The 16,671-nt window shown below is 41.5% G+C and overlaps 1 protein-coding gene across 4 annotated transcripts in view; it reads right to left on the reverse strand.

Moving 5' to 3' along the window:
* LOC139747379 (furin-like protease 1) overlaps positions 1-16,671 on the reverse strand; it is a 315,203-nt gene that overhangs the window by 38,144 nt on the left and 260,388 nt on the right. The window lies entirely within an intron of this gene.

The raw sequence follows: 16,671 nt of genomic DNA on the forward strand, positions 1-16,671 counted from the left end.
ATCTGGAGAAGGCATATGATAGAGTTGATAGAGATGCTCTGTGGAAGGTATTAAGAATATATGGTGTGGGAGGCAAGTTTTTAGAACCAGTGCAAAGTTTTTATCGAGGATGTAAGGCATGTGTACATGTATGAAGAGAGTATGTTTGCGGCAGGGGTGTGTGATGTCTCCATTGTTATTCAATTTGTTTATGGGGGTTGTTAGGGAGGTGAATGCAAGAGTTTTGGAAAGAGGGGCAAGTATGAAGTTTGTTGTGGATGAGAGAGCTTGGGAAGTGAGTCAGTTGTTGTTTCCTGATGATACAGCGCTGGTGGCTGATTCATGTGAGAAACTGCAGAAGCTGGTGACTGAGTTTGGTAAAGTGTGTGAAAGAAGAAAGTTGAGAGTACATGTGAATAAGAGCAAGGTTATCAGGTACAGTAGGGTTGTGGGTCAAGTTAAGTGGGAGGTAAGTTTGAATGGAGAAAAACTGTTGGAAGTGAAGTGTTTTAGATATCTGGGAGTGGATTTGGCAGCGGATGGAACCATGGAAGCAGAAGTGAATCATAGGGTGGGGGAGGGGGCAAAAATTCTGGGAGCCTTGAAGAATGTGTGGAAGTCGAGAACGTTATCTCGGAGAGCAAAATTAGGGTATGTTTGAAGGAATAGTGGTTCCAACAATGTTGTATGTTTGCAAGGCGTGGGCTGTGGATAGAGTTGGGCGGAGGAGGGTGGATGTGCTGGAAATGAGATGTTTGAGGCCAATATTGGTGTGAGGTGCTTTGATCGAGTACGTAAATTAAGGGTAAGAGAGATGTGTGTTAATAAAAAGAGTGTGGTTGAGAGAGCAGAAAAGGGTGTTTTGAAATGGTTTGGTCACATGGTGAGAATGAGTGAGGAAAGATTGACCAAGAGGATATATGATTCAGAGGTGGAGGAAAGAGGAGAAGTGGGAGACCAAATTGGAGGTGGAAAGAGGGAGTTAAAAGATTTTGAGTGATCAGGGCCTGAACATGCAGGAGGGTGAAAGGCGTGCAAGGAATAGAGTGAATTGGAATGATGTGGTATGCTGGGGCCGACGAGCTGTCAATGGATTGAACAAGGGCATGTGAAGCATCTGGGGTAAACCATTGAAAGTTCTGTGGGGCCTGGATGTGGAAAAGGAGCTGTGGTTTTGGTGCATTATTATATGACATCTAGATTCTGAGTGTGAACGAATGGGGCCTTTGTTGTCTTTTCCTAGCGCTACCTCTCACACATGAGGGGGGAGGGGATTGTTATTTCATGTGTGGCGAGGTGGCGATGGGAATAAATAAAGGTAGACAGTATGAATTATGTATATGTGTATATATGTATATGTTTGTGTGTGCATGTATATGTATACGTTGAGATGTATAGGTATGTATATTTGCGTGTGTGGACGTGTATGTATATACATGTGTATGTGGGTGGGTTGGGCCATTCTTTCGTCTGAAGTGGTCTTTCACCCTCCTGCATGTTCAGGCCCCGATCACTCAAAATCTTTTTCACTCCATCTTTCCACCTCCAATTTGGTCTCCCACTTCTCCTCGTTCCCTCCACCTCCGACACACATATCCTCTTGGTCAATCTTTCCCCACTCATTCTCTCCATGTGACCAAACCATTTCAAAACACCCTTTTCTGCTCTCTCAACCAAACTCTTTTTATTTCCACACATCTCTCTCACCCTTACATTACTTACTCGATCAAACCACCTCACACCACATATTGTCCTCAAACATCTCATTTCCAGCACATCCACCCTCCTGCGCACAACTCTATCCATAGCCCATGCTTCGCAACCATACAACATTGTTGGAACCACTATTCCTTCAAATATACCCATTTTTGCTTTCTGAGATAATGTTCTCGACTTCCACACATTCTTCAAGGCTCCCAGAATTTTCGCCCCCTCCCCCACCCTATGATTCACTTCCGCTTCCATGGTTGCATCTGCTGCCAAATCCACTCCCAGATATCTAAAACACTTTACCTCCTCCAGTTTTTCTCCATTCAAACTTACCTCCCAATTGACTTGACCCTCAACCCTACTGTACCTAATAACCTTGCTCTTATTCACATTTACTCTTAACTTTCTTCTTTCACACACTTTACCAAACTCAGTCACCAGCTTCTGCAGTTTCTTACATGAATCAGCCACCAGCGCTGTATCATCAGCGGACAACAACTGACTCACTTCCCAAGCTCTCTCATCCACAACAGACTGCATACTTGCCCCTGTTTCCAAAACTCTTGCATTCACCTCCCTAACAACCCCATCCATAAACAAATTAAACAACCATGGAGACATCACACACCCCTGCCGCAAACCTACATTCACTGAGAACCAATCACTTTTCTCTCTTCCTACACATACACATGCCTTACATCCTCGACAAAAACTTTTCACTGCTTCTAACAACTTGCCTCTCACACCATATATTCTTAAAACCTTCCACAGAGCATCTCTATCAACTCTATCATATGCCTTCTCCAGATCCATAAATGCTACATACAAATCCATTTGCTTTTCTAAGTATTTCTCACATACATTCTTCAAAGCAAACACCTGACCCACTCATCTCTACCACTTCTGAAACCACACTGCTCTTCCCCAATCTGATGCTCTGTACACGCCTTCACCCTCTCAATCAATACCCTCCCATATAATTTACTAGGAATACTCAACAAACTTATACCTCTGTAATATGAGCACTCACTCTTATCCCCTTTGCCTTTGTACAATGGCACTATGCAAGCATTCCGCCAATCCTCAGGCACCTCACTATGAGTCATACATACATTAAATAACCTTACCAACCAATCAACAATACAGTCACCCTCTTTTTTAATAAATTCCACTGCAATACCGTCCAACCTGCTGCCTTGCCGGCTTTCATCTTCCGTAAAGCTTTTACTACTTCTTCTCTATTTACCAAATCATTTTCCCAAACCCTCTCACTTTGCACACCACCTCGACCAAAACACCCTATATCTGCCACTCTATCATCAAACACATTCAACAAACCTTCAAAATACTCACTCCATCTCCTTCTCACATCACCACCACTTATTATCACCTCCCCATTAGTCCCCTTCACTGAAGTTCCCATTTGCTCCCTTGTCTTATGCACTTTATTTACCTCCCTCCAAAACATGTTTTTATTCTCCCTGAAATTTAGTGATACTCTCTCACCCCAACTCTCATTTGCCCTCTTTTTCATCTCTTGCACCTTTCTCTTGACCTCCTGCCTGTTTCTTTTATACCTCTCCCACTAATTTGCATTTTTTCCCTGCAAAAATCGTTCAAATTCCTCTCTCTTCTCTTTCACTAATAATCTTCTTCATCCCAACACTCACTACCTTTCCTAATCAACCCACCTCCCACGCTTCTCATGCCACAAGCATCTTTTGTGCAAGCCATCACTGCTTCCCTAAATACATCCCATATATATATATATATATATATATATATATATATATATATATATATATATATATATATATACATATATATATATACATATATATCTATTTATTTATTTATTTTGCTTTGTAGTTGTCTCCCACGTTTGCGAGGTAGCGCAAGGAAGCAGATGAAAGAAATGGCCCAACCCACCCCCATACACATGTATATACACACACGACCACACATGCAAATATACATACCTATACATCTCAATGTACACATATATATACACACACCGACACATACATATATACCCATGCACACAATTCACACTGTCTGCCTTTATTCATTCCTATCGCCATCTCGCCACACATGGAATACCATCCCCCTCCCCCCTCATGTGTGCGGGGTAGCGCTAGGAAAAGACAACGAAGGCCTCATTCGTTCACACTCAGTCGCTAGCTGTCATGCAATAATGCCCGAAACCACAGCTCCCTTTCCACATCCAGGCCCCACACAGCTTTCCATGGTTTACCCCAGACGTTTCACATGCCCTATTCAATCCACTGACAGCACGTCAACCCCGGTATACCACATCAATCCAATTCACTCTATTCCTTGCCCGCCTTTCACCCTCCTGCATGTTAAGGCCCCGATCACTCAAAATCTTTTTCACTCCATCTTTCCACCTCCAATTGGGTCTCCCACTTCTCCTCGTTCCCTCTACCTCCGACACATATATCCTCTTGGTCAATCTTTCCTCACTCATTCTCTCCATGTGCCCAAACCATTTCAAAACACCCTCTTCTGCTCTCTCAACCACGCTCTTTTTATTTCCACACATCTCTCTTACCCTTACATTACTTACTCGATCAAACCACCTCACACCACATATTGTCCTCAAACATCTCATTTCCAGCACATCCACCCTCCTGCGCACAACTCTATCCATAGCCCACGCCTCGCAACCATACAACATTGTTGGAACCACTATTCCTTCAAACATACCCATTTTCGCTTTCCGAGATAATGTTCTTGACTTCCACACATTCTTCAAGGCTCCCAGGATTTTCGCCCTCTCCCCCACCCTATGATTCACTTCCACTTCCATGGTTCCATCCGCTGCCAGATCCACTCCCAGATATCTAAAACACTTTACCTCCTCCAGTTTTTCTCCATTCAAACTTACCTCCCAATTGACTTGACCCTCAACCCTACTGTACCTAATAACCTTGCTCTTATTCACATTTACTCTTAACTTTCTTCTTTCACACACTTTACCAAACTCAGTCACCAGCTTCTGCAGTTTCTCACATGAATCAGCCACCAGCGCTGTATCATCAGCGAACAACAACTGACTCACTTCCCAAGCTCTCTCATCCACAACAGACTTCATACTTGCCCCTCTTTCCAAAACTCTTGCATTCACCTCCCTAACAACCCCATCCATAAACAAATTAAACAACCATGGAGACATCGCACACCCCTGCCGCAAATCTACATTCACTGAGAACCAATCACTTTCCTCTCTTCCTACACGTACACATGCCTTACATCCTCAATAAAAACTTTTCACTGCTTCTAACAACTTGCCACCCACACCATATATTCTTAATACCTTCCACAGAGCATCTCTGTCAACTCTATCATATGCCTTCTCCAGATCCATAAATGCTACATACAAATCCATTTGCTTTTCTAAGTATTTCTCACATACATTCTTCAAAGCAAACACCTGATCCACACATCCTCTACCACTTTTGAAACCACACTGCTCTTCCCCAATCTGATGCTCTGTACATGCCTTCACCCTCTCAATCAATACCCTCCCATATAATTTACCAGGAATACTCAACAAACTTATACCTCTGTAATTTGAGCATTCACTCTTATCCCCTTTGCCTTTGTACAATTGCACTATGCACGCATTCCGCCAATCCTCAGGCACCTCACCATGAGTCATACATACATTAAATAACCTTACCAACCAGTCAACAATACAGTCACCCCCTTTTTTAATAAATTCCACTGCAATACCATCCAAACCTGCTGCCTTGCCGGCTTTCATCTTCCGCAAAGCTTTTACTACCTCTTCTCTGTTTACCAAATAATTTTCCCCAACCCTCTTACTTTGCACACCACCTCGACCAAGACACCCTATATCTGCCACTCTATCATCGAACACACTCAACAAACCTTCAAAATACTCACTCCATCTCCTTCTCACATCACCACTACTTGTTATCACCTCCCCATTAGCACCCTTCACTGAAGTTCCCATTTGCTCCCTTGTCTTACGCACTTTATTTACCTCCTTCCAGAACATCTTTTTATTCTCCCTAAAATCTAATGATACTCTCTCACCCCAACTCTCATTTGCCCTCTTTTTCACCTCTTGCACCTTTCTCTTGACCTCCTGTCTCTTTCTTTTATACATCTCCCACTCAATTGCATTTTTTCCCTGCAAAAATCGTCCAAATGCCTCTCTTTTCTCTTTCACTAATAATCTTACTTCTTCATCCCACCACTCACTACCCTTTCTAATCAACTCACCTCCCACTCTTCTCATGCCACAAGCATCTTTTGGGCAATCCATCACTGCTTCCCTAAATACATCCCATTCCTCCCCCACTCCCCTTACTTCCATTGTTCTCACCTTTTCCATTCTGTACTCAGTCTCTCCTGGTAGTTCCTCACACAAGTCTCCTTCCCAAGCTCACTTACCCTTACCACCCTCTTCACCCCAACATTCACTCTTCTTTTCTGAAAACCCATACAAATCTTCACCTTAGCCTCCACAAGATAATGATCAGACATCCCTCCAGTTGCACCTCTCAGCACATTTACATCGAAAAGTCTCTCTTTCGCGCGCCTGTCAATTAACACGTAATCCAATAACGCTCTCTGGCCATCTCTCCCACTTACATACGTATACTTATGTATATCTCCCTTTTTAAACCAGGTATTCCCAATCACCAGTCCTTTTTCAGCACATAAATCTACAAGCTCTTCACCATTTCCATTTACAACACTGAACTCCCCATGTATACCAATCATTCCCTCAACTGCCACATTACTCACCTTTGCATTCAAATCACCCATCACTATAACCCGGACGCGTGCATCAAAACCACTAACACACTCATTCAGCTGCTCCCAGAACACTTGCCTCTCATGATCTTTCTTCTCATGCCCAGGTGCATATGCACCAATAATCACCAATAATCAGTTTCACCCATATTAACTGAGAATTTACTTTCTTACATTCTATCACATACTCCCACAACTCCTGTTTCAGGAGTACTGCTACTCCTTCCCTTGCTCTTGTCCTCTCACTTTACTCCCAAGACATTCCCAAACCACTCTTCCCCTTTACCCTTGAGCTTCGTTTCACTCAGAGCCAAAACATCCAGGTTCCTATATATATATACATACATATATATTCTTTTTTCTTTTAAACTATTCGCCATTTCCCGCGTTAGCGAGGTAGCATTAAGAACAGAGGACTGGGCCTTTGAGGGAATACCCTCACCTGGCCCAATTCTCTGTTCCTTCTTTTGGAAAAAAAAAAAAAAAAAAAAAAAAAAAAGGAAACAGACGAAAGAAATGGCCCAACCCACTCCCATACACATGTATATACATACGTCCACACACGCAAATATACATACCTACACAGCTTTCCATGGTTTACCCCTAGACGCTTCACATGCCCTGATTCAATCCACTGACAGCACGTCAACCCCGGTATACCACATCGATCCATTTCACTCTATTCCTTGCCCTCCTTTCACCCTCCTGCATGTTCAGGCCACGATCACACAAAATCTTTTTCACTCCATCTTTCCACCTCCAATTTGGTCTCCCACTTCTCCTCGTTCCCTCCACCTCCGACACATATATCCTCTTGGTCAATCTTTCCTCACTCATTCTCTCCATGTGCCCACACCATTTCAAAACACCCTCTTCTGCTCTCTCAACCACGCTCTTTTTATTTCCACACATCTCTCTTACCCTTACGTTACTTACTCGATCAAACCACCTCACACCACACATTGTCCTCAAACATCTCATTTCCAGCACATCCATCCTCCTGCGCACAACTCTATCCATAGCCCATGCCTCGCAACCATACAACATTGTTGGAGCCAGGTTTTCCTTCAAACATACCCATTTTTGCTTTCCGAGACAATGTTCTCGACTTCCACACATTCTTCAAGGCTCCCAGGGTTTTCGCCCTCTCCCCCACCCTAAGATTCACTTCCGCTTCCATGGTTCCATCCGCTGCCAGATCCACTCCCAGATATCTAAAACACTTTACTTCCTCCAGTTTTTCTCCATTCAATTGACTTGACCCTCAACCCTACTGTACCTAATAACCTTGCTCTTATTCACATTTACTCTTAACTTTCTTCTTTCACACACTTTATCAAACTCAGTCACCAGCTTCTGCAGTTTCTCTCATGAATCAGCCACCAGCGCTGTATCATCAGCAAACAACAACTGACTCACTTCCCAAGCTCTCTCATCCACAACAGACTTCATACTTGCCCCTCTTTCCAAGACTCTTGCATTCACCTCCCTAACAACCCCATCCATAAACAAATTAAACAACCATGGAGACATCACACACCCCTGCCGCAAACCTACATTCACTGAGAACCAATCACTTTCCTCTCTTCCTACACGTACACATGCCTTGCATCCTCGATAAAAACTTTTCACTGCTTCTAACAACTTGCCTCCCACACCATATATTCTTAATACCTTCCACAGAGCATCTCTATCAACTCTATCATATGCCTTCTCCAGATCCATAAATGCTACATACAAATCCATTTGCTTTTCTAAGTATTTCTCACATACATTCTTCAAAGCAAACACCTGATCCACACATCCTCTACCACTTCTGAAACCACACTGTTCTTCCCAGTCTGATGCTCTGTACATGCCTTCACCCTCTCAATCAATACCCTCCCATATAATTTACCAGGAATACTCAACAAACTTATACCTCTGTAATTTGAGCACTCACTCTTATCCCCTTTGCCTTTGTACAGTGGCACTATGTACGCATTCCGCCAATCCTCAGGCACCTCACCATGAGTCATACATACATTGAATAACCTTACCAACCAGTCAATAATACAGTCACCCCCTTTTTTAATAAATTCCACTGCAATTCCATCCAAACCTGCTGCCTTGCCAGCTTTCATCTTCTGCAAAGCTTTTACTACCTCTTCTCTATTTACCAAATCATTTTCCCTAACCCTTTCACTTTGCACACCACCTCGACCAAAACACCCTATATCTGCCACTCTATCATCAAACACATTCAACAAACCTTCAAAATACTCACTCCATCTCCTTTTCACATCACCACTACTTGTTATCACCTCCCCATTTGCTCCCTTATCTTACTTACTTTATTTACCTCCTTCCAGAACATCTTTTTATTCTCCCTAAAATTTAATGATACTCTCTCACCCCAACTCTCATTTGCCCTCTTTTTCACCTCTTGCACCTTTCTCTTGACCTCCTGTCTCTTTCTTTTATACATCTCCCACTCAACTGCATTTTTTCCCTGCAAAAATCGTCCAAATGCCTCTCTCTTCTCTTTCACTAATAATCTTACTTCTTCATCCCACCACTCACTACCCTTTCTAATCAACCCACCTCCCACTCCTCTCATGCCACAAGCATCTTTTGCGCAATCCATCACTGATTCCCTAAATACATCCCATATATATATACATATATATTAAAAGGAGCAAGACTACAAAATTTCTATGGTAAGGACAGAACCTAGAGATAATGCATACTTCCTCTTCTGGAGGTGAAGTGGAAGGGAGGATGGGGTAGGTACTCTGGCAAGATGAGCCTCATAACACATTATCACAAAATGACATCACTATCTATGGTTACCATTTACACATATTTACATATTATCTTACAAATATTTACACATTTACATCTATTTATGCATACCTTTACACCAAAGAAATACTTTTAGGGAGTGAAAATCTCTGCAATAAACTCCTGCAATGATCATGAAACACTTAGTAGCGATTCAAATACCAAAATATTGGTGGGTTGTTCAAATGTAACCCATAAAAACTAACACCGCTATGATGATTCCCAGTATCTACTTCACAAGCCTTCATATGAAGGCACATAGCATTTTGGAAATAAATTTTGAAAACCCTAATTCCAAATGTTAGCATCTTGGACCATGAATACTGCACTTTCTTGGAAATGCTTAATGCTTGGTAATGAACTTTGTTCATATCTGGCTACAAAATCAAAAGGAAATGAAACTGTTTCTCTTACCAACTGAAGGTTCTAGGAATGCATCCTAGGTCAGCAGCTTCCAAATAAAAGACCCTCAGGATGTATCAAACAAACAAAAATACACCTTGAATATGACTTACAAGATAAAAACTCACCAATAACAATTTGCAAATGTACCCAAGCACAAATGGGAGGAAAAAGGGATACAAGGCCCATCAGTCATAAGCAAACCCACACCAAGTGGGCCTCTCACATATAATTTCTTTAGTTGAGGAATTCATTCTACCATATGTATGTTCTCCCAATACTTGAGGAAGAATTGATAAAAGAAAACTTTGTATGTTAAAGAAATGGCGCAACGAACATCAAAGCTAAAGCAAAAAGTGGGGCAAAACTAAGATACAAGCTCAAGGTTGTTGTCAAGGTGACAGCATAGGAGGAAATGAAAAACTAAGAGTGGTTGATAAAACTATTTTTGTCCTTGTAATTTAGGCCACTGTTTAATAATGGTGGCAAGCAGCAATTTTTCAAAGATGATCCTGTCCTCAGGGGTATAAGGTGGGATTAAATACAGGTTATCACTAAAATTTTTCATCATTTCCTTTCTCATTGGCTGACTCCTGTTACAGAGAAATAAACTTACAAAAAGTTTTGCTTGATAAAAGAACTGTGAGAAACTGAAAGTCTGACTTGACTGTTACAAATAGGCAAAAGCAGTATAATATCAAATGCACTTGCAGATCAGCATCCAGACAATTCATAAGCATATATCTTCATTTGAAAGTAAAAAGTGAAAACAGTAAACTTAAAGCTAAATAAAAATATTTGCAACATCCATACCAAACATAGTGTATAAACTGGCCTTATTCAATAGTCTTCATCATACGGACTGCACGCATTTATTGAATCTCAAGCATGCAGAACAAGATGGAGTGCAAACTTTTTAGTTCCTCAAACCTGAGGTGAGGAGAACATAGAATTTTTTGGGCTCAGGCAAAATGAACTTAACTTACTCAGGGTTTTCATTAATGAAAGTGAATCTTGTTAAATTTATCCTCTTGGGATTTTGATATGCAAACATGCATATGAAGTACTGTACATAAATTTCACCTTCTTTCATAGGGCCCTTTGCAATGCTGATGGATGAACACCCATCATACATCCAGCACATCTGTGTAACTTTCTACAAGTCTGACTCAGAGCTTAGGTGCCTTATAAATGTAAACCTTGTGTCAGTGTTTATATACAGTAATTGTTTTTAGCATGTTTGTATTACTATTACCTTAAGATTGTTCTAAAATCTATTTACATACTGTCCATATCAGAACAATGACAAAAACAATAAAGCATCTACAACCAATGTACAGACATTCAAAAAGTGTAAACATTCAGCTGCTGTGTGAGATGCATTAAGGACAAGAGCATCTTTTAATGAGATGCACTGAATAGTGGCCAAAGATTATAGTGCCACCCCTTACACTGAGGATGGCGCTACATTTATATGATGAGAGCTAAATTTATAGATACATTGAGGATGTAGAATAATATTGAAGTAGTAAGTAATTTTTCAACTAAATCATAAAGATTTTTGGTGTCAGTAGCGACTGACTAAATGAGACCTTGCAACCCACAATGCAAGTGGGTGGAGTTGTTTTGTTATCATTCATCCTCATATCTTTATACATGCATTAACTCTAATGACTTTAAGTACAATTTTTTTTTTTTTTTTTTGCTTTGTCGCTGTCTCCCACGTTTGCGAGGTAGCGCAAGGAAACAGACGAAAGAAATGGCCCAACCCACCCCCATACACATGTGTATACATATGTCCACACACGCAAATATACATACCTACACAGTTTTCCATGGTTTACCCCAGACGCTTCACATGTCCTGATTCAATCCACTGACAGCACGTCAACCCCGGTATACCACATCGATCCAATTCACTCTCTTCCTTGCCCTCCTTTCACCCTCCTGCATGTTCAGGCCCCGATCACACAAAATCTTTTTCACTCCATTTTTCCACCTCCAATTTGGTCTCCCACTTCTCCTCGTTCCCTCCACCTCCGACACATATATCCTCTTGGTCAATCTTTCCTCACTCATTCTCTCCATGTGCCCAAACCATTTCAAAACACCCTTTTCTGCTCTCTCAACCACGCTCTTTTTATTTCTACACATCTCTCTTACCCTTACATTACTTACTCGATCAAACCACCTCACACCACACATTGTCCTCAAACATCTCATTTCCAGCACATCCATCCTCCTGCGCACAACTCTATCCATAGCCCACGCCTCGCAACCATACAACATTGTTGGAACCACTATTCCTTCAAACATACCCATTTTTGCTTTCCGAGATAATGTTCTCGACTTCCACACATTCTTCAAGGCTCCCAGGATTTTCGCCCCCTCCCCCACCCTATGATCCACTTCCGCTTCCATGGTTCCATCCGCTGCCAGATCCACTCCCAGATATCTAAAACACTTTACTTCCTCCAGTTTCTCTCCATTCAAACTTACCTCCCAATTGACTTGACCCTCAACCCTACTGTACCTAAGTACAAATATTTTTTTTTTTTTTTTTTGCTGTCTCCCGCGTTTGCGAGGTAGCGCAAGGAAACAGACGAAAGAAATGGCCCAACCCACCCCCATACACATGTATATACATACGTCCACACACGCAAATATACATACCTACACAGCTTTCCATGGTTTACCCCAGACGCTTCACATGCCCTGATTCAATCCACTGACAGCACGTCAACCCCGGTATACCACATCGCTCCAATTCACTCTATTCCTTGCCCTCCTTTCACCCTCCTGCATGTTCAGACCCCGATCACACAAAATCTTTTTCACTCCATCTTTCTACCTCCAATTTGGTCTCCCTCTTCTCCTCGTTCCCTCCACCTCCGACACATATATCCTCTTGGTCAATCTTTCCTCACTCATTCTCTCCATGTGCCCAAACCATTTCAAAACATCCTCTTCTTCTCTCTCAACCACGCTCTTTTTATTTCCACACATCTCTCTTACCCTTACGTTACTTACTCGATCAAACCAACTCACACCACACATTGTCATCAAACATCTCATTTCCAGCACATCCATCCTCCTGCGCACAACTCTATCCATAGCCCACGCCTCGCAACCATACAACATTGTTGGAACCACTATTCCTTCAAACATACCCATTTTTGCTTTCCGAGACAATGTTCTCGACTTCCACACATTCTTCAAGGCTCCCAGAATTTTCGCCCCCTCCCCCACCCTATGATCCACTTCCGCTTCCATGGTTCCATCCGCTGCCAGATCCACTCCCAGATATCTAAAACACTTCACTTCCTCCAGTTTTTCTCCATTCAAACTCACCTCCCAATTGACTTGACCCTCAACCCTACTGTACCTAATAACCTTGCTCTTATTCACATTTACTCTTAACATTCTTCTTTCACACACTTTACCAAACTCAGTCACCAGCTTCTGCAGTTTCTCACATGAATCAGCCACCAGCGCTGTATCATCAGCGAACAACAACTGACTCACTTCCCAAGCTCTCTCATCCCAACAGACTTCATACTTGCCCCTCTTTCCAAAACTCTTGCATTCACCTCCCTAACAACCCCATCCATAAACAAATTAAACAACCATGGAGACATCACACACCCCTGCCGCAAACCTACATTCACTGAGAACCAATCACTTTCCTCTCTTCCTACACGTACACATGCCTTACATCCTCGATAAAAACTTTTCACTGCTTCTAACAACTTGCCTCCCACACCATATATTCTTAATACCTTCCACAGAGCATCTCTATCAACTCTATCATATGCCTTCTCCAGATCCATAAATGCTACATACAAATCCATTTGCTTTTCTAAGTATTTCTCACATACATTCTTCAAAGCAAACACCTGATCCACACATCCTCTACCACTTCTGAAACCACACTGCTCTTCCCCAATCTGATGCTCTGTACATGCCTTCACCCTCTCAATCAATACCCTCCCATATAATTTACCAGGAATACTCAACAAACTTATACCTCTGTAATTTGAGCACTCACTCTTGTGTTTTCTATAAATGATGTAGGATATAAATTCTTACATATGCACCTTAAGAAAATGATCTTTTCACAATGTGATTTGCAAAGAAAATTTTTTTCTATAGATTTTTATTTAAAAGGAATACTGAAAAAACTTTTCTGGATCATTTTGTTAGGAAATAAAGTGGTAATTCTGTCTCAAGTAAAACAATACTAAATCAAAAAGTTGTACACAAGTCTGGCACGTGTGTGAAGCACACTAAGAACCCCAGATCCAAAGCGCGTTGAAAAATCACCTGGTCCAAGACCTAAGTGTCATTATTTCACTTTTATCAACACAAGGAGGTGGTGGCATATCTCTTCCTGCAGTTTGAACCTGGCTACCTAGTCCAGGGGATTACTTTCTATATAGTTCTTTAACCCTTTCAGTCCTACATACATACCTTGTACACATGGAACCAGAGTCCTAAAGATGTATGAGATACATGTTAAAATTTCCTGCCTTATTTCAAATATCCTTGAGCTGCCTTGATCCAGAAAATTATTTCATGTCACCAGTAGTAGTAATTCAATCCAAGTCAGTTACCAGACAAAGTTTAGCAGGAAGGGTGCTTATCAGTACATGCATCTGTCAGCTGAGATAGTGATACCTGTGCACCTGGCAGCCATAAACATAAATTCATGGAGACAGGAAAAAATATCGAGGATGTAAGGCATGTGTACGTGTAGGAAGAGAGGAAAGTGATTGGTTCTCAGTGAATGTAGGTTTGCGGCAGGGGTGTGTGATGTCTCCATGGTTGTTTAATTTGTTTATGGATGGGGTTGTTAGGGAGGTAAATGCAAGAGTCTTGGAAAGAGGGGCAAGTATGAAGTCTGTTGGGGATGAGAGAGCTTGGGAAGTGAGTCAGTTGTTGTTCGCTGATGATACAGCGCTGGTGGCGGATTCATGTGAGAAACTGCAGAAGCTGGTGACGGAGTTTGGTAAAGTGTGTGGAAGAAGAAAGTTAAGAGTAAATGTGAATAAGAGCAAGGTTATTAGGTACAGTAGGGCTGAGGGTCAAGTCAATTGGGAGGTGAGTTTGAATGGTGAAAAACTGGAGGAAGTGAAGTGTTTTAGATATCTGGGAGTGGATCTGTCAGCGGATGGAACCATGGAAGCGGAAGTGGATCATAGGGTGGGGGAGGGGGCGAAAATTTTGGGAGCCTTGAAAAATGTGTGGAAGTCGAGAACATTATCCCGGAAAGCAAAAATGGGTATGTTTGAAGGAATAGTAGTTCCAACAATGTTGTATGGTTGCGAGGCGTGGGCTATGGATAGAGTTGTGCGCAGGAGGATGGATGTGCTGGAAATGAGATGTTTGAGGACAATGTGTGGTGTGAGGTGGTTTGATCGAGTAAGTAACGTAAGGGTAAGAGAGATGTGTGGAAATAAAAAGAGCGTGGTTGAGAGAGCAGAAGAGAGTGTTTTAAAATGGTTTGGGCACATGGAGAGAATGAGTGAGGAAAGATTGACCAAGAGGATATATGTGTCGGAGGTGGAGGGAACGAGGAGAAGAGGGAGACCAAATTGGAGGTGGAAAGATGGAGTGAAAAAGATTTTGTGTGATCGGGGCCTGAACATGCAGGAGGGTGAAAGGAGGGCAAGGAATAGAGTGAATTGGAGCGATGTGGTATACAGGGGTTGACGTGCTGTCAGTGGATTGAATCAAGGCATGTGAAGCGTCCGGGGTAAACCATGGAAAGCTGTGTAGGTATGTATATTTGTGTGTGTGGACGTGTGTATGTACATGTGTATGGGGGGGGTTGGGCCATTTCTTTCGTCTGTTTCCTTGCGCTACCTCGCAATACGCGGGAGACAGCGACAAAGTATAAAAAAAAAAAAAAAAAAAAAAAGGAAAAAATATGAAATTTTGATGGGAATCAGTGAAATAAAGGGATATGATTTTGATCATTGTCCTTAACTTTTATCTAGGCCATGTGATGACAGATACATGGCAGAAACTGGCTTACAGATGGGTGCACAAACTTTTGTGCTGCTAAGGAAACCTAAATGGATTACATCTTCTTTAGATGGTTTCTTTTCTTTTTTGGATATTTTAAGTCTTTTAAAAATGTTGAATTAGTTTGTTATGTCTTCAATAAAATAAAATTCTGGAAAGGATGCAAAAATAGTCAGAGTTTAGGACTAAAAGAATTAAGTCATAATGTGTGTTGTAATTTTGGCTGTTATACAGTACATGTGGTTATGATGACAAACACGAAACTTTAACTCCCAGTTTGTGTGAGGCAGTGCAAAGATTGCCTTCATCCTCACAGAAATTGGCTCAATATGAGATTTAGAAGACCTAAAATAAGTAATACCTGTTATGCATAAAAGTGGTAGCTGACCTTCAGAAATATTGAGTACTGAGGGATATACCATAAGACTTCAGTAATTTCTACTTATTGGGAGGGCCTGTTTGCAAGTTGTCAGACTGTGCAATTAATGCATTTCTATTACTTTTCATAAACAATGATAAAGTAATATCTTTTAACTCAGAATGGATTGAAAAGTGTTTTTTGAAGTGAAAAGAGCAAGATGGAGCAGTAGCAGAAGGGAGAGGACTAAGTTACGGACTCCATTATTCTTGCATACTTAAAACCATAGTAAAGTACAACACTTCAAACTCAATTTTGCTCTGTACATCACAAGCTATTTCAAAGGACCTTTTTCCCCACATTTATAACTGACCATCCTTCAAAGTTGGAAGCAAAATACTGATAACACATTTGCATTGTATACTTGTAACATTATTTCATATTTATACAAATACATGAATAATAAACCAAAAGCAGACTTCAAGTATGTTCACCATGCTTTACTGCTGTGCATCACAGCTAACTTTCTTGTAAAGGATACAATAGTTATTTCAGAGTAGCTT

The sequence above is a fragment of the Panulirus ornatus genome, chromosome 68, assembly GCF_036320965.1.
Source record: "Panulirus ornatus isolate Po-2019 chromosome 68, ASM3632096v1, whole genome shotgun sequence".
Taxonomy (NCBI): Eukaryota; Metazoa; Arthropoda; class Malacostraca; order Decapoda; family Palinuridae; genus Panulirus; species Panulirus ornatus.